Source organism: Callospermophilus lateralis, chromosome 3 (genome assembly GCF_048772815.1).
Source record: "Callospermophilus lateralis isolate mCalLat2 chromosome 3, mCalLat2.hap1, whole genome shotgun sequence".
Classification (NCBI taxonomy): domain Eukaryota; kingdom Metazoa; phylum Chordata; class Mammalia; order Rodentia; family Sciuridae; genus Callospermophilus; species Callospermophilus lateralis.
In genome coordinates this window covers 150,340,026-150,365,411 of record NC_135307.1, presented here as the reverse complement: position 1 = coordinate 150,365,411, position 25,386 = coordinate 150,340,026, and positions in this window count along the sequence as shown.

Sequence of the window (25,386 nt, the reverse complement as noted above, 5' to 3'; positions counted from 1 at the left end):
TGGGATCTCCCAAGAAAGGACCCTTTGAATTCTTTCATTTTTTCCACTTTTATAAATTTATTCAACTATAAATGCATTATTACAAAACACCATTTAAAACAAAAAGCTTGATTAACAGAGTTTAATCTTAAAAAATACAACTGTATATCTAATAACATAGGTAGATTGAATGAAAAAGATATGAGTGTTTTACATACAAAAGTCACTAAAGAAAGCTGGGGGTGGGCAAAATTATGATATGCAAAGCATTTAAAAAATATTTTAGAGGGCTGGGGATGTGGCTCAAGTGGTAGCGCGCTCGCCTGGCATGTGTGCGGCCCGGGTTCGATCCTCAGCACCACATACAAACAAAGATGTTGTGTCCGCCGATAACTAAAAAAAAAAAAAAAAATATTTTAGTTATACATGGACCTCCATTTTATTTATTTATTTATCTATTTATTTATTTAAATTTCTTTTTAGTTATTCATGGGCACAATATCTTTTTTGTTTATTTATTTTTATGTGGTGCTGAGGATCAAACCCAGTGCCTCACACAGGCTAAATAAGTGCTGTACAACTTAGTCACAACCCAAACTCTATTTATTTATGTTTATGTGGTGCTGAGGTTTGAACCCAGTATCTCACATGTGCTGGGCAAGTACTCTACCACTGACCCACAAAGCAGCTATGCAAAACTTTTTAAAACAAAAACTTATATAAGATAAAATATATTTTAAATTAAAAAAAAAACTTCAAAAAGAGGGAAAGTAGATAATTTCATGAAGATAAAATGAAACTTTCCCTGAGATACAACAATAAGAGTAGATATATTTATAATTCCCATCATACTTCCAAAATATAAAAAAGTGAGATAAAGATAATTGAATAAATAGAGACTAACACTTTAATACTAAGAGACACTAATCCCCACTTACTGTAAAGAAAAGTAAAGTCATGCAAAATGGTTACCTCAAAACAGAACACTTTAAAAATATTTTAAACCAATTAGACCTACATGATCAATGATATAAATAACAAAGGAAATATACTGGTAGACCAACTTGTAGATATTGAGACAGAGGTTAATGAATATGAAAATATTAAAATCATTTTATAAACACCTTTGGATCCTTTCACTCATGCTCTTCTAAGCTGTTTTGAACTGCACATATTTTACCATAAGTGTCAGTCAACCTTGGAAGTGGGCATGAAGAATGTGAACATCATGCTACAGGGGAAAAAAATCCCATTAAATATGGTGTGATCACATTGAAAAACTGTTTTGGGGACACCCCTGTGATCTTTCACTGCTGCTTGGGCAAGCAGGTTTCAAAGTGCACATGTATGGCCCTAAATAGCCTGGTCTTCATGAGCCCAACTCATGAAAGTGAAAAAATTATTGCATTGGGGGTTAATTCCCAATTCTCTTTCCATGAAATGGAACATACCTTTGGAAATTTACTGCAACTTGTCTTTGACAAGTTGCTTCTACAAGCCATTTTTAAACTGTAAAACTTGGCCATTAGGAGAACAGATTCTAAAGGGAAGTAAAAGAAAACTTGAAGCTTGTGGGGTAACAGGTAACAATTCAGAAGGCCCTGTCTGTGCATTAAGTAAAAACCTAACGCTGAAGCTCCCAGCCACTCGCATTTGACAATAGCTCCAGTGAGTGTTTTTGTTTGTTTGTTTAATATTTATTTTAGTTTTAGATGGATACAATACTTTTATTTTATTTATTTATTTATTTTTATGTGGTGCTGAGGATCGAACCCAGGACCTTGCATGTGCTAAGCGAGCACTCCACCGCTGAGCCACAGCCCCAGCCCCAAGTGTTTGTTTATCTTGTTTTGTGTCTTAGATGGACATACTACCTTTGTTTTATTTATTTGTTTTATGTGGTTTTGAGGCTTGAACCAGTGCCTCACATATGACAGGCAAGTGCTCTACCACTGAGCTATAATCCCAGCTTCTTCTACTCTCTTTTTAAATGGTTGTATTGCATATGTTTAAAAGCAAATCTAATATAAATTATGGCACATCTCTTTACCAATCAGATTTTGCATTCTTTTAAAATTTATTTTTATTGATTTAGTTATATATGACAATAGAATCCACTATGATATAATTGTACAAACATGGAATATATTTTATTCTGTAATCAGCCTCATTTTCTTTGGGATGTACATAATGGTGGAATTCACTTAGGTATCTTCATATATGTACATAGAAAACTAATGTTAGATTCATTTTTCTGTCTTTGCTATTCCTATACCACTTCCCTTTGCTTTATTCCCCTTTTTGTAATCTACTGAACTTCTTTTCTCTCACTCCCCCTTCTGCTTTATTATGCTCTAGTTTTCACATATCAAAAGAAACATTTAACCCTTGTTTTTTTTAGGATTGTCTAATTTCACTGAGCATGATATTCTCTAGTTCCATCCATTTACCTGAAAATGCATACAAGTTCATTCTCCTTTATGGCTGTGAAATATTCCATCATGTATATATACCACATTTTCTTTATCTGTTTATCTGTTGAAGTATACCTTGGTTGGTTCCATAGCTTAGCTATCATGGATTCAGCTATTATAAACATTGATGTGGCTTTGCCACTGCAGTATGCTGGTTTTAAATGCTCTGGATATTTGCCCAGGAGAGGGATAACTGGGTTCCATTCCTAGTTCTTCCAGGAATCTCCATATTACTTTCTTTAGTGGTTGTACCAATTTGCAGTCCCACCAGCAATGTAGGAGTGTAGCTTTTTTCCCACATTCACTCCAACATTTATTGTTACTTGTATTCTTAATAATTGCCATTCTGACGGGAGTGAGATGAAATCTCAGTGTAAGTTTAAATTTGAATGCCAGGGACAGAGAAATTTCAGATGAAGTTTCAAACTGAATTCTCAAAGAAGGCTCATAGAATTCTTTTTCTTTGCAGCACAAGGTTCACATTCTTCATATCAGATGATTAGGGCTAGTGCTCAAGGTGGAGAACTGTGTTCAATTTGAAATTGACTCCTAGAAACAACAGTAAAATGGAAGTGATAGGAAAAGTTCCAGAGGCAGTTTACAATTTAATTCACAGAGGGGTCTTAGAGAATCAGTCCCTATTGCAACACCAGGTTCTCATCCTTCTTATTGGTCAATTAGGTATTGCTTTATTACTAAAACATTTTTTTCATTGCTGTGACCAAAAGGTCCAACAAGAAAAATTTTAGAGGAGAAAAAGTTTATTTGGTGCTCATGATTTCAGAGGTCTCAGAGCACAGAGGGCTGACTCCATTGCTCTGGGCCCTAGTTGAAGCAGAACATCATGATGGAAGGGTGTGGAGGAAGAAAGCAGCTCAGGACATGGCCATCGGGAAGGGGATGGGGGGAGAGAGAGAGAGAGAGAGAGAGAGAGAGAGAGAGAGAGAGAGAGAGAGAGAGAGAGAGAGAGAAGAGGTGAGGAGAGGGAAACTCCATTCAGCAAGTACAAAATAGAAACTCCAAATTTATGCCCCCAGTGATCTACTTTCTCCTGCCACACTGAACCTTCTTACAGACACTATCTAGTTAATCCATTTGGGTGGATTGATTAACTGATTATGTAAAGGCTCTTATAGTCCAATAATTTAACCTCTTAATTTTCTTGCATTGTCTCACACATGAGCCATTATTGGACACTTTATAGCTAAATCATAACAGGTCCAATGTTCATTATGGACTAATTAGTGCAAATTCAAAATAGCTTTTGTTTTGTTTTATTTATTTATTTTTGTACTCAGATAAAACTAGTGGTGTGTTCCCACTGAAACACATCCCCAGCTTATTTTTATATTTTATCTATAGACAGGGCCTCATTAAGTTGCTGCTAGGTTTGAAATAGCAATCTTCCTGTCTCAGCCACCAGAGCCACTGGGAGTACAGGAGTGTGCCACCATGCTTGCCTGAAAATAGCTTATAATAACAGAGAAGCTAATTGACTGATCTGGAGAAAGTAAAACTGGTACTATATGAGGAACAATTCCCAATGTCCTGTCTTACTCCAACTATTTTCTATTTTCAAAATACACATATGAAGGGAAGAGTCAATACTTAATATATAGATTAGAAAAGTATTACATAACAATGTTATTGTCAAAATGCAATACTTGAACATGACTGTTGCCCATCATAGTTGTGGAGAATAAATATAAAAAAGTATTCACTGAATGCTTACCAGGTACATGAAGAATACTGACACCATTAATGTTATTTATTCACTTGATTCATAATACATTCATATGTCCTACATAATACTATTATTATTATTCTCACTTTACAGATGAGGACATGTGGGCACATGTGTGGCCATAATGGACACTGGCCCTAATGGGCTGGATAAATTTGAACTTGGTGTGGTTCTGGGGAAATATTCCCAATTATATTTTTGTGAATTAAGTGAGAATCTGCCACTGGCCCTACCTATAGATGTACTTTAAATGGCTATGTTCAGAAACCAAGGATCACATAAATATTTTGCTAAAATAAAAAAAAATGTTCAAATGGAAGAATAAAGAACATAAAGAATGAAGATGCTGTTCTTTCTGTTGTCTGTAATCTGAGAATCTGTAGTGAGCTCATAATAGTACTAGGTTACTTAGAAAGCTATTAAGTCATGCACAAATGTAGCATTGCTGATTATTTTAAATATGTGTTATGTACATTTGTCCCTCAGTATGTGTGTGAGGTTGGGTCCAGGAATCCCTGAAACAGAAAAATCCAGGAGACTCAAGTCTCCTATGTAAAATGACATAGTGTTTGCTTATAACATATGTATATCTTCCTGCATACTTTAACTTGTTTCTAAATTACTCATAATAATTATTTCAGTATACAGTATTGAAATACAGTAGTGGCTACTGCATTATGTAGGGAATAACAACAAGAAGAAGATTTGTATGTATTCTGTACAGATGTGATTTTTAAAATATTTTAGGTCTGCACTTGATTGAATACATGAACACAGAATCTACACATAAAGAGGACCAAATGTATATTGAAGTTCCTTCCAGCTTTATTAGAGATGTGTCAATATAGTTTCCAATGGAACCAGGAAGAATGAATTCTGGATAGTTAGAACGTAATCATGGATTCCTTTTCTAAAAGAAATTTCCCTCTCTAAGGAGAGGTCTAACAGGAAAGTAGACCAACCTCTCTTTAACACTCATCAACTGAACTAAACATGTGCTGTAACAAATGCCTCGGTCCCCTGCCTGTATGCACATTGAAATCTGAGAAGTTCAACTTGAGAGCAGAATGAAAAACTTTATCATTAAATGTGAATCATGGGAAAATGGATTTTTGAAATGAAATAATCTTTAATTTTGCAAAGACTATGGTCCATCACTCACAGAAAAATTCTGGACAATGGCCAGGAAGAAATTTCTCCTGGATGGATTTCCAAGTTTCTGTGACTAAGCTGACATTTTAGGGCAGATGGAAAGAATAGGTTTCATCTGGGGAGGGTCACCCATTGCTTATATATTGCTTATAACCTATGCACATTGGCAAGAGAGAGGTACAGAGCTCTGAAGCAGGGATTCTCAGTGTGTGGCCCCTAGAGCAGCATCAGCATAATTGTAAAGTGCAGAAAATGCAAATTCTGGGGTTCACTCCAGACCGGCTAAGCTGTAAACCCTGGGAGTAGAAACTATCTATCTCTGTTGTAGCAAGGCATCTAGGTGATTCTGATACATGTGCAAGTTTGTCTTGCTACTTCACATATGATCCATGAGCCAGTGGCATCAGCATCACCTGAAATTTTGTTAAAAATGCACAATTTTGTGACCTATGCAAAAACTGTTGAGTCTGTATATGTACTGTAAAAAGATACCTACAAGATCTGTATGCACAATAAATATTGACAAGCTCTACTTAGTAGCAGAGTTAAAAGCTTTATTATTTTTCGAGAGTCATGTTTTTAATAATCCCTATGTTCTTGGGTAATGCATGGATTACAACTTTCAAGTTTCTGAAATCCTTTCCATTTTAGGCAGATGAACTGAAAACATCTCATAATCTTGAATTAATTTTTTTTTGTGTGTGGGAGACTTGTAAAAGCAGTTGCACTGGCCAGGTGCAGTGATGTGCTCCTGTAATCCCAATGATTTGGGAGACTGAGGATAATCCTAAATTTAAGGTTGACCCCAGCAAAAATAAAAAGGGCTGTGGATGTGGCTCAGTGGTAAAACTCCGCTGGATTCAGTCCTCATCATTAAAGAAAAAAAAGTGGCTGCATTGAACCAGTCATTGATTCCTTTCAATTCAAGGTAATACATAGTCTTCTACTGATCTTTTGTAAAATTACACTAGCTCTTTCATCTATCGCCACTGATATTAGGCAAGTCCCTCTACCATTATGAGAAATCATTTCCTCTTATAAAAATAAATGGGAATTACTACATTTGTGCCAGGTAGAGCCCAGTTTTATCCAGGCTTTTATCCAATAAAAGTGCCTGTAAATGCCACAGCTGTATAGTATAGAAATGAAAGATGTGATGCAGTTTAAAGGCAAACTATCTTTACTTACTTTATTGTTTGACTAAAAATTCAATAATTTTTATCCACTATTGTTTCTGTAAGTTGATATTTTGCTAATTTATTATTAGAAGAGGAAGTTTGGAAGAAAGAAAAAATTATTTTGAAGAGAATCTATAATGACAAGTGATCTTGCAAGGAAAGCAAAAGGAGACAGAAGCAAAGTACAGAGGCAAAGCAACAACTCCTGGCTCGAGCTGCTAGCTTTATTTATATCAGTAGGTTACATTGGGTCATTGGCATCATTAGTATTTATTGTTCAGTGTATCATCAGGCAGGTTATAGAGTTAGCAACATTGTGCAGCTTAATCCTTCCTTACACTCTAAGTCCCAATGTGCAATGTTAGGAGCTTTGTGTAGCTCTCAAGAAAGTCCATTGTACAAAGTTACTTTTATATGGACAGGTTCCGGCTCAGCAGAGCTTAGTGAAACATTGTGGTTGTTTAACAATAGAATTCCTTTATTCCCAAGAGCTGAGTGTCTGAGGTCAAGGTCAAGGCAGATAAGACTTTTTCACAGAGCCTCCTAATAAGGGCATTACCATAGCAGCTAGGCATTGCACATGTATTAATTATCTTTCAAGTTCCTGGGAGAAACTACAGAATATTCCAGTTGGGGAAAACAAAATGCTTGTTATTCCTTGGGAGTTTGCCCACGAGAGGAAATTCATTATTTTGTATATTTCTACAGCCAGAATCCTTACATGGTCTTTTAAAATTCAGTGCCAAATTCTTTTTTTTAAATTTGTTTTACTTAGTTACACATGACAGTACAATGACCTTGACATATCATACATTTGAATCAGATGGTATATAATTTTTTATCATTTTAAATGATTTTTAAAAATATCATTTTTCTGAGTGTACAGGTTGCAGAATCACATTGGTCATGCAGTCACATATATACACACAGTAATAATAATGTTTCATTCTACTATTCTTCCTATCTCCCCAAACTCTCCCCTATCCTCCCATCACTTCTCTCTACCTACTCTAGGGTTACACTATTCTTTTTATTTCCTCACACCTTCATACTTGTATTCTGTATAACAATGAGAGTCTCCTTCCACTATCCATGCAATTCCCTTTCTCCCTCCTTTTCCCTCCCACCCCTCTTCCCTATATAGAGATAATCTTCTTCCCAAGCCGTTCCTCTCTTTCCCATTTTGAGTAAACCCCCTTATATCTGAGATGACATTAGGCATTTGTTTTTTGGGGATTGGCTAACTTCACTTAGCATAATCTTCTCTAATGCCATTCATTTCCTTGCAAATGCCATGATCTTATTATTTTTTAGTGCTGAGTAATATTCTATTGTGTGTCTATGCCACATTTTTTTTTTTATCCATTCATCCATTGAAGCGCATCTAGGTTGGTTCCACAGTCTAGCTATTGTGAATTGTGCTGCTATAAACATTGATATGGCTGTGTCTGTAGTATGCTGTTTTTAGGTCCTTTGGGTATAGTCCGAGAAGAGGAATAGCTGGGTCAAATGGTAGTTCCATTCCCAACTTTCCAAGGAATCTCCATACTGCTTTCCAAATTGGCTGCACCAATTTGCAGTCCCACCAGCAATGTATGAGTGTACCTTTTTCCCCTGCATCCTCACCAGCACTTGTTGTTTGACTTCATAATGGCTGCCATTCTTACTGAAGTGAGATGGTATCTTAGAGTAGTTTTAATTTGCATTTCTCTGATTGCTAGAGATGGTGAGCATTTTTTTTTTCGTGTATTTGTTGATTGATTGTATATCCTCTTCTGAGAAGGGTCTGTTCAGGTTCTTGGCCCATTTGTTGATTGGGTTATTTGGTTTTTTTGTTGTTTAACTTTTTGAGTTCTTTGTATAACCTAGAGATTACAGCTCTATCTGATGTGTGAGGGGTAAAAATTTGTTCCCAGGATGTAGGCTCCCTATTCACTTCACATATTATTTCTCTTGCTGAGAAAAAAAACTTTTAAGTTTGAATTCATCCCATTTGTTGATTCTTGGTTTTAATTCTTGTGCTATAGGTGTCTTATTAAGGAAATCGGGACCTAACCCCACGTGATGGAGATTAGGGCCTACTTTTTCTTCTATTAGATGCAGAGTCTCTGGTTTAATTTCTAGATTCTTGATCCATTTTTGAGTTAACTTTTGTGCATGGTGAGAGATAGGGATTCAATTTCCTTTTGTTTCATATGGATTTCCAGTTTTCCCAGCATCATTTGTTGAAGATGCTATCCTTTCTCCAGTGCATGCTTTTAGCACCTTTGTTTAATATAAGGTAGTTGTAGTTTTGTGGGTTAGTCTCTGTGTCCTCTGTCCTGTACCATTGGTCCAAGAGCCTGTTTTGGTGCCAGTACCATGCTGTTTTTGTTACTATTGCTCTGTAGTATAGTTTAAGATCTGGTATAGTGATACCACTTGTTTCACTCTTCCTGCTTAGAATTGCTTTAGCTATTCTGGGTCTCTTATTTTTCCAGATAAATTTCATAATTGCTTTTTTTCTATTTCTGTGAGGAATGCCATTGGGATTTTGATCAGAATTGCATTAAATCTGTATAGTGCTCTTGGTAATATGGTCATTTTAATAATATTAATTCTGCCTATCCATGAGCAAGGTAGATCTTTCTATTTTCTAAGATCTTCTATTTCTCTCTTTAGGGTTCTATAGTTTTCATTGTATAGATCTTTCACCTCTTTTGTTAAGTTGATTCCCAAGTATTTTAATTTTTTTTGGAGAACATTGTGAATGGGTAGTTTTCCGCATTTCTTTTTCAGAGGATTTGTCACTGATATACAGGAATGTCTTTGATTTATGGGTGTTGATTTTATATCCTGCCACTTTGCTGAATTCATTTACTAGTTCTAGAAGTTTCTTGGTAGAGTTTTTTTTTTTTTTTGTCTTCTAGGTATAGAATCATATCATCAGCAAATAGTGCTAGTTGAAGTTCTTCTTTTCCTCTAGTTACACTATTAATTTCTTTTGTCTGTCTAATTGCTCTGGCTAGTGCTTCCAGAACTATGTTGAATAGAAGTATCCTCACCCTAATTCTGCCCAAGGGTAAGTGGTTTACTCTGCCTGGGTCTTAAGGATGCTTTCTTTTGTCTGTGACTAGTCCTAGTCAGCCAATCCCTCTTTGCATTTGAATGGGACAACTCAGAGACCAGGGACTTAAGAACTCTCCTACCTTATTTGAGGTGGAACTAGGAAGGGATCTTGTTGCTTTCCCTGGGGACCACTTGAATTGCATTCTTACAATACCTTGATGACATTCTCTTGGCAAGTGTGAATTAAGAGGCCTGATGGTTTGGCACTAGAGCTCTGATGACCCTCCTTTCAGAATCCAGTTATAAAGTTTCCTGGAAAAAGGCCCAAATCTGCCAGCAACAAGTGAAATATTTTGGGTTTTACATTACACCTGGCTGATGGTCTTTAGGACTTGAATAAAAACAGGCCATCTGCTCCATCCCCAGAACCAACACCAGGAAGTAAAGACATGAGTTCTTGGGAGCAGTGGGTTTTTGTCTAATCTGGATCCTTGGGTATTCAGTGCTGGCTAAACTACTGTACAAGGCCACTAAGGGATCATAAAAAGATTCTGTTGGGTAACTAAATAGGAACATGCTTTCCAGGAGATTAAAATGTAGTTAATCTCAGCATCTGCTCTTGGGCTACCCAATATAAAAGGGCTTTCAACCTTTTTGTCACAGAAAACAGTGGAACTGAACTTGGAGTCCTTAATCAAGAGTTTGACCCCTGGCAGTGGCCAATGGCTTACTTATTGAAAAAACTGGACCCAGTAGTGTCTGGATGGCCTCCATGCCTAAGAGCTCTGGCAGGCACTGTGATCTTAATCTGAGAAGCTGAAAACCTGACCCTCAGACAGAATATCAATGTAAAAGTCCCATGTACCTTCACTACCCTTAAGGATGACAAGGTGTACCAGTGGCTGACCAGCTGCTGGGTGACCCACTATCAAGGAGTGTTATGTGAAAATCCCATTTAAAACTAGAGATGGTGTATCCTTCATGCCACCTGATTGGAAGCCCTTCCACCATCATAACTGTGAGTACCTGATAGATGAACGCTACTCCAATCAATCTGATCTGAGTGATTGACCACTGCAAAACCCAGATCTCACTGTGTTCATGGCTGGTAGCAGCTTCATACAGAATGGATAAAGGAGGGCCAGATTTGCAGTACTTCAGAGAAAGTACTGCAAGTGGTGGAAGTAGGACTGCTGCCTCAAGGGTAGTCATCTCAAAAACTTAGTTAGGGGCACTGATCAGGGTCTTAGAGTATGCTGTTGACCAGTGAGTCAACATTTATACCAATTCAAAATATACTTTTGCCACTCTACATGCACATGGAGCCTTCTACAAGGAAAGAGAACTTCTATCAGCAGGAGATAAAGAAATAAAAAAAAGAAGAAATACTGAGACTTCAGGAAGTAGTCTGGAAACTGGCCCAAGTGGCAGTGATAACTGTTATGGACATTAGAAAGGAATGGACCCAGTAAGCTGAGGAAATAGAATGATTGATCAGGTGGCCAAAAAAGTGGCTCTGCATCAGGATATCATCCCTAGTGAAACCCAGGCAGCTCAAATACTACTGCCTCTGAGGCTCCTAAACTGTCCTAGTATACCAGAGGAGAATATTAATGGGCTACCACAGACGGAGGACAGAAATGACAGAAGGATGGTGGGTACTTTCATATCACCAGATTTTCATCCCACAAATTTTGGGGTATCAATGGTGCTTCAACACCATCAAATGAATCACCTTGGAAAATTAAATTGATTCTTTGCTTAGCAGATACTATTACATAGCCAAATTCCCTATACTGTGTAACCAACTCAGCCAGAGGTGTGTAATCTGTACCAAAAATAATACTAACCAGCAGCCAGCCCAGCGCCTAGGGTTCTGGGCTGTTGCAATTTTGAAGATATAGAAATGGACTATACAGAAGTTAAACCAAGCAAGAGATATTTATACCTGCTGGTAATGGTGTGTATTTACTCAGGGTTGGTGGAGGTCATACCTACCTAGACAGAGAAGGCCTTAGGAGTGACTAAAGTCCTGATAAGAGAAATCACTCCATGATATGGTCTGCCTTTATCCATCAGGTCAGACAATGGGCTGCCTTCATCATGGAAATTATCCAGGGCATCACCCAAATATTGGGAATCAAATGGAAACTACATGCTGCATACTGACCATAGAGTTCAGGGAAAGTTGAACATATGATCCACACCATAAAAACCAACCTAGCTAAACTCTGTCAGGAGCTGGGAGTTTCGTGGGTAGAGCTCTTCCCTATAGCTCTTCTCCAGGTTTACTCTATTCCTGGAAACACAGGGTAAACTCTGTTTGAGATTCTGTTTGGATGACCCCCACCTGTAATAAAGAAACTGAAGGGGGATATGCATCAGTTTGGTGAGCTTAAACTGTTCCAACAGTTTGAGGCCCTAGGGAAGACTCTCCACCAGATATCTAAGCATGTCCAGGAAAGGGCCCCTCTTTCACTTAGAAATCAGGTATACCCACAGCAGCCTGGAGTCTCTGTGTGGATTAAAAACTGGAAGAAGGAGTCACTTCAACCCACCTGGTGGGTGGGGGGCTATAGTATTAACCTCTCCCTCTGCCATTAAAGTTGCAGAGATAGGCCCATGGATTTACCATTCTTGAGTTAAAAGGGCAGCTTTCACTGAGAAATCCACCACCTCGACATCTGAAGCCAACCCTGGTCACCCACTAAGACTGACACTCCAGAAGGCACTTTGTGACAGCTCTGCACAACCATCCCAGATGTAACCTTCCTGCTAATGATTCCTGAGGAGACTACAGCTATGCTCCAGTTGGGACCCTGGAAGCCAACTGGTCAACACACAATGGAAGCTTAAGGAATTCAATAGGGGATGAAGGAGGGCAATGGTCACAATGTCACTCTGCTATATTAGAGCTAATGATAATAATTGCCTTGCTGTTATCTGTAGGTCTGACTGCAACAGCCCCAAACAACTGGAATCACTTGCAAATAGTTGCTCTATCCATATGTTACTTAAATTTAGTAAGTATGTTAGGGGGAATTTGATTTTTTATAATGATTTGTGTCTTACTAAGTCCTAGGGTAATGGGTCACAGTCCTTTTTCACTATGTTCCTGTCAAAAATACATTTTTCTCTCCTAGAACAATAGGCTTGATGTATGTATCAAAGCAGGCCTCCATGGTTTCTGCCTCCAAGAGGGACAAACCTATGCAACAGGTCTGACCTGTCCTATCTGTTATGCTGCACTTCCCCCTGAAGAATATGTTCCCCCACCTGTCCCTATTCCCCCAGGTTCTTCTGCCCCAGACATAACAGGGATGAGAGAATCACCAATGCTCTAATGTACCTGTATTTACTCTAAAATGCCAAGCAAATATTACCTGTCAGAAAAGGTTTTTCTTTGTCACAAGGGTGGGAGGATATACAGGAAACATAACTGCTCAAGAATATTGTGGATTCCTAGATGAAGATTACCCCAAGGTTTCAGGCCCTGCCTGTTGGGAAACTGAGCCATACTATCAGTGCTTGCCTAGACACAAATCAAATAAGACATATGAATTAGATCCTCAGTTACATCAGATCCTGACCATGCCTCATTTCCTTCTCAGTGATTTTAACCCCAAATTAGCAAGAGACTGCTGGCTCTGCTTACCCTTGGGAGATCCCCAGTATTTTATCACTCCAGCACCCCTAACAAATTTGACTAGTAAAGGCTTGTTCCTCTCTTTAGTAAAACCGATTCTGCAGGAGGTGATTTTATCTTAAAAAGCTCCCATGTGCATTGCAGGTAAAAAAAAAAGAAGAGATTTACTTGAACTAATCTCAGTAGGAAGTCTGACTAATACCAGTGCTTTCAAACTATTAAAGACAAATGGGCCAATAAACTTAAATGGTCCAACACAATGTGTTGTTGTCCTAACTTGGGTCTTATCTTGTACATGGAATAGATGACTATTTATGTTTATCAGCTAGGTGGAAATGGAACTGTACCCTGGCTTTCTTCACCCCACAAATAGACAGTCCCTAACAACCAGACCCTCACTGTACCTCTAGCAGCACATACTTAAAGAAAGAGAGCAATACAGTTCATTTCACTGCTGGTTAGTCTAAGAACACAACTGGGAAAGGAACTGAATTGGCAAGGATTGGCTAATCAGTTAATTTTTTATAATCAAGTATCTAGGGACATGGCAGATGATATAGAGTGAGTGGCCAAATTAATAGCAGCCATGCAAGACCAATTAGACTCTTTAGCATCAGTAGTTTTACAAAACCAGAGAAGTGGTTTTAATAATAGCTGAAAAGGGAGAACTATATGTCTTATTTTTGTTTTGGTACTAGGGATTGAACTCAGGAGCACTCAACCACTGAGCCATGTCCCCAGCCCTATTTTGTATTTTGTTTTAGAGACAGGATTTCACTGAGTTGCTTAGTACATTGTTTTTGCCAAGGCTGGCTTTGAACTCAAGATCAAGGCTGCCTCAGCCTCCCAAGTTGCTGGGATTACAGGCATGTGCCACCACACCTGGGGAACCATTCTCATCTTAAATGAAGAGTGCTGATTCTATGTAAATGAATCCAAAATAGTCAGAGACATACCTCTGACTATTAAAATATCAGAATACAAAATGGAAAGAAGGATCAGCTATCTCCTAGAGCATTTGTAACAATATTTGTAACTGGACTTCCTGGCTTCTGCCCCAGACTTGACCCCTTCTGATGATCTTCCTGGCACTGCTGTATAGTACCTGCATTCTTAATATGCTGACCCAAATTGTTTTCTCCTGATTAGCACATATAAAATCCCAAATGATTCTCTTTATGTGGTTTGGTTTGGAGGACATTGACAGAGGTGATGCTCCTTAAAAGGATTTATTGGGCATCATAAGGGGATGATTTAACTAACCCAGGCCTCAATATAAAAATAAAATAAGGACATTCTCTGTGAAAATTAATGCTCGGAGAGGGAGAGTGATGCCATTCCCCTCTCAAGGAACCTAATTAGAATCATTCACTCTTTTTTTAAAAAAATGCTTTTTTAAACATTATTTTATTTATGTGTTTATTTACTTTTTATGTGGGACTGAGGTTTGAACCCAATGCCTCATATGTGTGAGGCAAGTGCTTTACCACTGAGCCACAACCCCAGCCCACCATTTACTCTTTCTTACCTTTTGGATCATGAAGAACTTCCTCAGGGATCTATCTACTTTCCTTGGAAGTGTAAAAGCCCCTGCAAAGGCTCCTGGTCCAAGGCTAGATGCTTTGTAAAAGGAGCTGGTTTTCTTTATAACTCTCTACTTTTGTAAACACACTTCCCACTTGAAAACTCTTATACACAATCATATATTATTTTGTGAAACCTTATGCACAACCATGTATCATCTTAGACTAGAAAATTAATGACAATAGATAGCCTATAAATGTTGTGAAAAACTAGTAAGAGGGCTCAGAATCTGAAGTGCTGATCTCCTCTGGGCTCACTGACATAAAATAAACTTTGGTTTCTCCTAATCTTTGAGTGCCATTTCTTGCTTGATTCCTACAGGAGCAGGAGTACCTGCTTATAGAGTCCATCCAGGTCAGGACTCAAGAGTTAGAATGCATGGAATCATCCATAATGAAGTCAGTGACCCTAGCTCTCCTCCACCTTGTCCTGCTTTTACCTCCAACATAGCCTTCACTGGTATTCAAGGAGCATGTGCTATGTTGCAGGTACACTGCACTAGATTGACTATTGCCAACCTCACTCAGTATGTGCCTAAGGACCATGTGACTGGTACATATTTTCTCTTGCTTCTCAGAGAAGGAAATCAGCAAAAGCTGTGCTACATGTCTAGTTACACAGTAAGACAGTGTATCCCTCCCTATTACTACTAGTAAGGCATCTTCCTTTTTGGCCTTGGTTTCCCTCTAAATATGGGGTTAATGATACATGCCCTTCCTAGCTAAGGGCTTTGGATTTTTTGATGGGAGTGATGAGGGAGGAGTTACTATTTTTTGTGGTGGGTCTGTATCTAGGCTGACCTTTCAGGGCAATATCTGGGATATGCATCAGCCCAAACTGTCAGCAGAAAAATTGGCTGTTTCTCTCTCTGAAAGTGGAGACTCCTCTCCTGAGCTTGAGACAACTTATCTCCCCTGGTCCTGAAGATGGTAGACTTTGTGCAGATTGGTAGGACTATCAGCATCATCCACATTGTTTGAGGGCATCTAGTGCTTTTCGCCAGGTAGGGCATGGATTACAGTGTCCTCTCTAAATATAACCTACAGTCTGTCTTGCAGGTTATCTCCCCAGAGTTATCTGGAGTGGTGGTGTTGATGGTGGTTATTGTCCTCAGTCTGGCTATTGTTCTCATTAGCTTAGAATGTAAGAAGGATATTCTAACCAAGTAAAACCTTAGAAACTGCTAGCATTTACTAGAACAGGAGAGGATATCCCTAGGAGGTGCTTGGAATGCTGTCATTCAAAGTGTTCAGGTACAGTATGGTGGATGCTCTGGAATAGGGTACAAAAAAGTGGTATCTGAGAGCTGTATCCAGCATACACCCATTCCCTTATTAGGCAAATAGAATTATATCAGAACTCAGTTACCATCATTTATTTGTGACCAGACTGAGTAGTAGATTTGAAGTCCAAATTGGTCACATGGCCCACACTATTGACAACCGTTGATTTATAGGAAATGTTTGCTAACCACTGCTCTAGAACAGCACCATTCAATATTTGTTGACTTCATGGAAATGTCCTGTGTCAATTGAGTTTAATCCAGTAGCTTCTAAACAATGAAAGTTTGGCATGTAGCTCCTACATGAACTGAGTTTGTGGTCTTGATAGATTGTGTGGCCAATGGCCTCCATATTGGATAGCATCAATCTAGGACACAAAAGGAGAAAATGAATGTTGGGTCACTTAAATGGTGTCCAAATTTCAGCCATTCTCAGTATATTACTTATACACAAAGATTTGTTTAATCTTTTCATTGTTTTTTTTTAATTAAAACATCAGAGGTTGCACCAATTTGCAGTCCCACCAGAAATGTATGAGTATACCTTTTTCCCCACGTCCTCTTCAACACTTATTATTGTTTGTATTCTTGAAAGCTGCCATTCTGACTGGGGTGAAATGAAATCTTAGAGTAGTTTTGATTTGCATTTCTCTAATTACTAAAGATGTTGAACACTTTTTTTTATATATTTGTTGATCACTTGTACATCTTCTTCTGATAAGTGTCTGTTCAATTTCTTATCCCATTTATTGATTGGGTTGTTTGGTTTTTCTGGTATTACATTTTTTGAGTTCTTTGTATATCCTGGAGATTAGTACTCTATCTGATGTATGTGTGGTAAAAATTTGCTCCCGTACTGTAAGCTCTATCTTCACCTCAATGATTGTCTCTTTGGCTGAGAAGAAGCATTTAGTTTGAATCCATCCCATTTATTGATTCTTGATTTTATTTCTTGCACTTTAGGACTCTTTTTAAGGAAGCCAGGGCCTAATCCAGCATGATGAAGATTTGGGCCTACTTTTTCTTCTATTAGGTGCAGGGTCTCTGATCTGATTGCTAGGTTTTTGATCCACTTTGCATTGAGTTTTGTGCATGGTGAGAGATAGAGGTTTAATTTCATTTTGCCACATATGAATTTCCAGTTTTCCCAGCACCATTTGTTGAGGAGGCCATCCACCCTTTCTCCAATATGTGTTTTTGGTGCCTTTGTCTCATATGAGATAACTGTATTCATGTGGGTTGGTCTCTGTGTCCTCTATTGTGTACCATAGGTCTACATGTCTATTTTGGTGCCAATACCATGCTGTTTTTGTTACTGTTGCTCTGTAGTATAGTTTAAGGTCTGGTATTGTGATGTCTCCTGCTTTACTTTTCTTTCTAAGGATTGCTTTGGTTATTCTGAGTTTCTTATTTTTTCCAAATGAATTTCAGGATTGCTTTTTATAGTTTTATGAAGAATGTCTTTGGGATTTTTAATAGGAATTGCATTAAACTTATATAACAGTTTCAGTAATGTGGAGATTTTCAGAAAAATTGGAATGGAACCACCATTTAACCCAGCTATCCAACTCTTCTGTCTATATCCAAAGGACTTAAAATCAGCATACTATAGTGACACAGCCACACCAATGTTTATAACAGCTTGATTCATAATGGCTAAACTGTGGAACCAACCTAGATGCCCCTCAGTAGATGAATGGATAAAGAAACAGTGGTATGTATACACAATGGAATATTACTTAGCATTAAAAGAGAATAAAATTATGACATTTGCAGGTAAATGAATGGAGTTGGAGACTATAATGCTAAGGGAAGTAATCCAACCCCAAAAAACTAAAGGCCAAATGTTTTCTCTGATAAGTGGATGCTGATCTATGATGGGGGGGGGACATGGGAAGAATGGAGGCAAAGGAGAGGGTGGGGAGGTGTTATGAAGATAGAAAACATGGTGAAATTAGATGGACCTCACTACCCTAGATACATGTATGACTGCACAAATGGTGTGTCTCTATACCATGTACAACCAGAGAATTGAAATGTTGCAGTCCATTTATGTACAATAAACTGAAATGCATTCTGCTGTCATGTACAACTAAGCAGAACAAATAAAAAATTTAAAAAACCCCACTCCTTTTAAAGAAACTATGAACTGACACAAAGAGCATGTGGTGCTTGAATTTTTTTTCTTGCATTGATAAGCTGACTGTCTTTAAACGCACTGGTGCTATATAGTGAAAGCACTGAGTCTTTATAGGTTCTTCCCATTTGCCAAAAAGGCCTGAATAATGAATGTGGGATGGGTATGTCATACTATGTGGTTGGGTCTGCAGTGGGCTGTATCAGAGGGAAGACTCCCATTCCATGCCAGGGAAGACTATCATTCAAGAATGATAAGAGCTTCAAAAGAAGGAGGTTTGGGGGGAGTTAGGAGTGGGCATTATAATCCATAGCCCAGTCAAGAGAAGGTGAACTATGGATTTACATATGACTCTAGGAGGTCATGGAAATAAGACTGAGGGAAATAAGCCAGAGTAGAGCTAAAGAGGTTAGTTGAATCTTGTGCAGAAAAGCACCTCCCCCTACACACACAGACACAGGAGCACAGGAACATCTACCCCCTCTCATTTTAAAACTAAACATCCCATGTATTTTCTATTTGTCAGGAATTGGGCATGTCTAGCTGGGTGGTTATGTCTCAAGGTCTACATGAGCTTGCAGTCATCTCAAGGATGGACTGGAAAATGTACTTCCAAGCTCATGTGTGAGGGTGCTGGCAGCTAGCTCCTCACTGACTGCTGGGCAGAGACTTTAGTTTCTTTCCATATAACCCTTTGCAGAGTTATGCTTGTAACATGGTAGGACACTTTCTTCATGGGAAAAACCCTTTTTTAAGCAACATATCACCATTTTTAATGTATGCTCTTGGTCACACAAAACAGCCTTGGTACGGTGTGGCAGGGGAACATACAAGGAATGAGAGTAGCAGAAAGTAGAGGTCATTTAGAGATATTCTGGAAGTTTGGAACCACACCAGTTATTATAAGAAACTTGGATTTTATTTTGTGAGGCTTTAGTTGAGGAGTGTTATAATGTAATTTACATTTTAATAATACTTACTTACTTTAATGTAAGTAAGACCTCAGGGAGGTCTCATTTAATATTGCTACTAACCAAGGCAAGAGTTTTTTAAAATAGTGAACACTGAGTCTTGTTTTGTACTGGACTTGGTAGATATGGGGTTTGAACAGAGGCCTTAATTCCAACAGCTAATGGGGGATAGTAGAGGATAGGAAAGGCAGCAGAATACAACAGACACTAGTATAGCAATATGTAAAACAGTGGATATGTAACCAATGTGATGCTGCAATCTGTATACGGGGTAAAAATGGGAGTTCATAACCCACTTGAATCGAAGTGTGAAATATGATATGTCAAGAACTATGTAATGTTTTGAACAACCAACAATAAAAATTAAATTAAAAAAAACTTCACCTAGAAGGGTTTTGTTTCCAAGTAAAGAATCTTGCCTATTTACCACTGGATAATATTAAACAAGATTATTTCAATACACTGTGTAATAAAGCATTTATAATTTCAAAAAAAAATTCCAACAGCTAAACTCCTACTTGACCACATTCTTCTCCTTAGATAGTAGGTTGAAATGTGAGCAAAAAGAAATAAGAAAGAGTAAGCACAAGGTAGTTGTAGAGGTTCCAATAAGAAAGAATAAGATATTTAGTGGGTAAATAGTTACAGACATATTTGGATACAGACATATTTGGAATGCATATTAGTTGTACCTACAATGACACACTTGTTGTTCAATATTAAATGCCATTGCAGGTAACATCCAGTCTTAAAGGAAGTGTTTGTATCTCTCTCTCTCTCTCTCTCTCTCTCTCTCTCTCTCTCTCTCTCTCCTCTCTCTTTATGAATCATTAAGGAAAAAAGAGTATTTAAGCAAATCTATTCTGAATAATGAGATCTTTAGTCACAAGAGAATAGTAAATGCTTTATTTTTACTACCCATATGGTTGCACCTAAATTATGCAATGTCACAAATCAATCACAGGCAAGATTAAGAAATATTTTTTCCAGTTTTTCCCTTCTGGCCTCTGCATAGATCACAGGGGCAAGAGAAGCAGTGATTAGGGAGTAGGGGCTATCCTACTCTGCTAGGCTTGTGCATGCAGGGGTAGCTTTTCCTGTGACATGCCCACAAATTTGGGTTTTGGATGCATGGATGCACAGACTGTGGCAGTGGTGCTGCTGTGAATTTCCCCATGAGTGCCCATGTGGAGCATGTTTATTGATGTACTTATCAGGACCACAGATACTGCCCAACTACAGCCGAAGAACCTAATGCTGTGTATTTTCTCACTGCCCAGATATTTCTTCCATGTCTGGAGCATTTCTTGATCTAGGAGAACTAATTTTGTATTTGCTTACACTAAGACACTACCCTTAATTATACTGTGACCATTAAAATCAGCCTTCTTCTCTAACACAGGAACACACAGGTTTCCCCAAGTGAATTTTTTATTCTTTCTTTTTCTTTTTAAATATGGAGATTAAACCTATGAACAATTAACCACTGAGCCACATCCTCAGCCAGTTTTTTTAAAATTTTATTTAGAGTCAGGGTCTCACTGATTTGCTTAGGGCCACACTGGGTTGTGAAAGCTGACCTTAAATTTCTTTTTAATTAAAAAATTTAATTTGTTTTGATTAGTTATACATGATAGTAGAATGCATTTATGCACTTTGGTATATAATACATAGGTGGGATATAATTTCTCATTTTTCTAAGTGTGCCTGTTGCAGAATCATATTGGTCATGTAGTCACATATATACATACAGTAATAATGTCTATTTCATTCTACTATCTTTCCTATCCCTACATCCCTTCCCTCCAGTCCCATCACTTCCCTCTACCTAATTAAGGTAATGTTATTCTTCCCTAGTGCCCCCGCCTTATTGGGAATTAGCATCTGCATATTAGAGAAAACATTTAGCCTTTGGTTTTGTGGGACTGACTTATTTCACTTAGCATGATATTCTCCAACTCCAACCATTTACTGGCAAATGCCATAATTTCACTCTTCTTTAAAGCTGAGTAATATTCCACTTGAGTATATATAACACATTTTCTTTATGCATTCATCTATTGAGGGACACCTAAGTTGGTTCCATAGTCTAGATATTATGAATTGAGCTGCTACAAAACATTGATGTTGCTGTGTCACTATAGTATGTTGATTTTAGGTCCTTTGAGTATAAACCAAGGAGTCGATAACTGGGTCAAATGGTGGTTTCATTCCCAGGTGTGTGAGAATCTCCATACTGCTTTTTATAGTGGTTGCACCAATTTGCAGTCTCACCAGCAATGAGTCTGACCTTGACTTTCTGATCCTTCTGCCTCAACTTCCTGAGACTCTGTGATTACAGGCATGTGCAACTGTCCCCACCTTGTTCTTTCTTTCCTTATCTGTCAGCAAGGTCATCTCCTTTTCTGTACCCCATTCACTCTGCTGGTGCCCAGGCTTGGGCTTATTTATTTATATTCTTCTAAACTTATTTATTTATATTCTTTTAAAATATTTATTTATTTTTAAGTTTTAGGTAGACACAATATCTTTACTTTACATTTTTGTGATGCTGAGGATTGAACCCAGTGCCTCGTGCATGCTAGGCGAGCGCTCTACCACTGAGCCACAATACCCAGCCCCTATTTATTTACATTCTTATTCTAGTTTTTTACTTCTTGTGTCCCTATAATTGAACACTGCAGAATTAAGTTTCATGAGTTTCCAATGTGATAAGCTGTCTTCTCACATTGGGAGTCCCATGCTGAGGTATTGCTGTGCCCTTGTTTTCTCTGTCATCTTTCTTCCATGTTTAGTGTTGGTGGGCCTGATTCTGGACCTACATGGAGGAATGCTTACCTTGCTCATTGTGCAGCAGGGAAGTCCTAATATAGAACGCTGTGTTTTGTGACAAGTGCTTTCAGAACACTGGCAAGTGCCATTACCTTGCTACTTTGACAAGAAGTTATTGCCCTGTTGAAGCAGGGTGGGGCTATGTGGCAGTTTCTGGACTTTTGGTCTTGACTCTCATAAGATAATATGTTTTGCATCACCTCTGGCCTATCATGACTGTTATATGTAAATTGGTGCATACCCATTATAAAAGTTATTTTTGTTGTGCAATAAAGCAGGCACTGTTCACTGAAACCATCTCCAGAGGGGTTTCTCCATGCCCTCAGCTCTTCACAGTCAATGCTGGAGGGGCAGCTCCCTCTCCAGCATTTGGGTGCTCAAATTTGGGGTAATTGAGTGACTATGCTTGAGGGATCCCCGTCCATAAGGAGGCTCAAAGCTCAAAACAGGTAGGTGGTCAGGGCAATCAGTAATTTACCTGGTTCACACAAATGGGCTCAACTACAAATTTTACAACAGCTTTTAAAACTCCAGGGTATAAAAGAAAAACATGAGGAATTAGAGACCTTTTGGCAAGAGTTGTTAGTGGTTAACCTGTTCCATGGTTTCTATAGAGGGAGTATTTGATCCCTACCTTTGGCAGCCAGACCCTGCACAATGCTTGTGGGCAGAAGGTGCAAACAGGTGAAGAAGCCTCTGCCTCCTTTTATGTTATTTTGCTAGCCGTCCTTGGCTCACTCCCAGGTGGGGAGGCTGTTGCACTGGTGCCCCAATGCTGTTTGGGAGAGGCAGGTTCTGATACAAAATCAGAAGGCAAATGCAGAAAACAAACAAGAACAAAAGAATATGCTGGTGCCACGGTGAACTAGAGGAGGGTAACACAGATGTAGAAGAAAAGGGGAATCCGATGGAGACATTGAGGCTGTAGCAGCAACGAGGAAAGAACAAGAACAAGAAAGTAGGAAGTCAGAGCAAGGAGTGTCCTCTTCCAGCTGTAAGCCTTTGTACTCTTCTTTGTCAAAGATGATGCAACAGTGCCATCTAGAGGAGTTAACTCCTTCTGCATATGTTGAATCCAGCTGTCCCATTGTCAGAGATGGCAATGGAAAGTTACAGCACCCCTTCATGTTCAAAACACTAGAAAAACTAGGGATAACAGGAACATATCTCAACATTGTAAAGGCTATCTATGCTAAGCCACAGACCAACATTATTCTAAATGGAGAAAAATTGAAGGCATCCCCTCTAAAAACTGGAACAAGACAGGGATTCCCTCTTTCACCACTTCTCTTTAACATAGTTCTTGAAACATTGGCCAGAGCAATTAGACAGATGAAGGAAATTAAAGGGATACATATAGGAAAATAAGAACTCAAATTAGAACAATTTTTGACAATACGATTCTATATCTAGAAGATCCAAAAACTCCACCAGAAAACTTCTAGAGATAGTAAATGAATTCAGCAAAGTAGCTGGATATAAAATCAACACCCATAAGTCAAACGCATTTCTGTATATCAGTGACAGATCCTCAGAAAGGGAAATGAGAAAAATTATCCCACTTACAATAGCCTCAAAAAATACTTGGGAATTAACTTAGCAAAAGAGGTGAAAGATCTATACAATGAAAACTACAGAACCCTTAGGAAAGAAATCAAATAAGACCTTAGAAGATGGAAAGATCAATCTTGCTCTTGGATAGGCAGAATTAATATTATCAAAATGACCATACTATCAAAAGCACTATAAAGATTTAATGCAATTGCAATCAAAATATCAATGACATTCCTTATAGAAATAGAAAAAGCAATCATAATATTCATCTGGCAAAATAAAAGACCCATAATAGCTAAAGCAATCCTTAGCAGGAAGAGTGAAGCAGGTGGCATCACTATACCAGACCTTAAACTCTACTACAGAGCGATAGTAACAAAATTATGGTATTGGCACCAAAGCAGACTGGTAGACCAATGGTACAGAATAGAGGACACAGAGATTAACCCACAAATTACAATTATATTATATTAAACAAAGGCACCAAAGACATGCATTGGAGAAAAGATAGCATCTTCAACAAATAGTGCTGGGGAAACTGGGAATCCATATGCAAAAAAATGAAATTAAACTCCCATCTTTCACCATGCACTAAATTCAACTCAAAGTGAATCAAGGACCTAGAAATTAAACCAGAGACTCTGCATCTAATAGAAGAAAAAGTTGGCCCTAATCATCATGTGGGATTAGGCTCCAACTTCCTTAATAAGACTCCTATAGTGTAAGAATTAAAACTAAGAATCAATAAATGGGATGGAATCAAACTAAAAAGTTTCTTCTCACCAAAAAAAAAAAAAAAAACAATCTGGGAGAGAGAAACACGGTGCGGGTGTGCTGCTGTGCTTGCAGTGAGCCAGTTCAGAACTGCTGGTTGCTGTCTTGTCAGGAACATTCATGGAAGTTAGGCTACGATAAAACCTTAGGGAAGAGTTTGAATATCTAAGGGGCTGCAACGCGGCTGAGATGTGAGTGAATCCGAGCCACTCTGTGAGCGGAGGTGCTGGCTATTTGATCAACAACCCGCCACAGCTGGAGGCGATTCATGGCTGTGGAGACCTGTGAGCCACGCAGAGAAAGGAAACTTCAGATCCTGTGAGGATCTGCCAACTGCGCTTCCACAGGCCACCAGACCAAGATCTGAAGCTGGGACTTAGGAGAGAAACGGCCCAGATCCACCCTCCTCACCAGACACCCGGCAAGGAAACCGGTGACCACCATATCAGAGAAATGATGTCATCAGTTCTGCAGATCAGATCGCATCTCAGCGAATTCGGGGACAACAGGTGTGTGACCCTCAGCCCCCCTCTCCATACAGCTGGGAAAACTCAAAAAAATCTCTCCCCAGCTCTCCGTGGGTGTGAATATCAGAGCCAAGGGAAGCAGAAAAGGCACCTGACCTCCAACTCCCCCTCCCATCAGCAGCGAAAACGGAAACCTTTTTCTCTTGGGGGCATGGTTATCAGAGGGAATCCGATGGCATAGACTGCCGGTTTCTGACTCCCGTGCTCCACAACCATGAGGTCTGGGTGAATAACACACACAAAAAGAGAGCCCCAGTCATTCAAGAGAGCAGGGCATCCAGGAAACTGCAGGCCCAGAGTGTAGCTAGAACTGTGGAGAACTGCCCCAGTAAGTAGGGCCTGGCTGGCAGGTGAAGCAAGGGGGCTAGAGACCAGGAGCAACCCTAAGCAACCGGGATTAGAGAGTCACTGGGCTGGGGAGGGAGAGCCGCCTCACATGGATTGTTTCCTGCATCTTGAGGGCAGAGACTTAGCCCAGAAAGCACAGCCCCACCTACTGAAAGA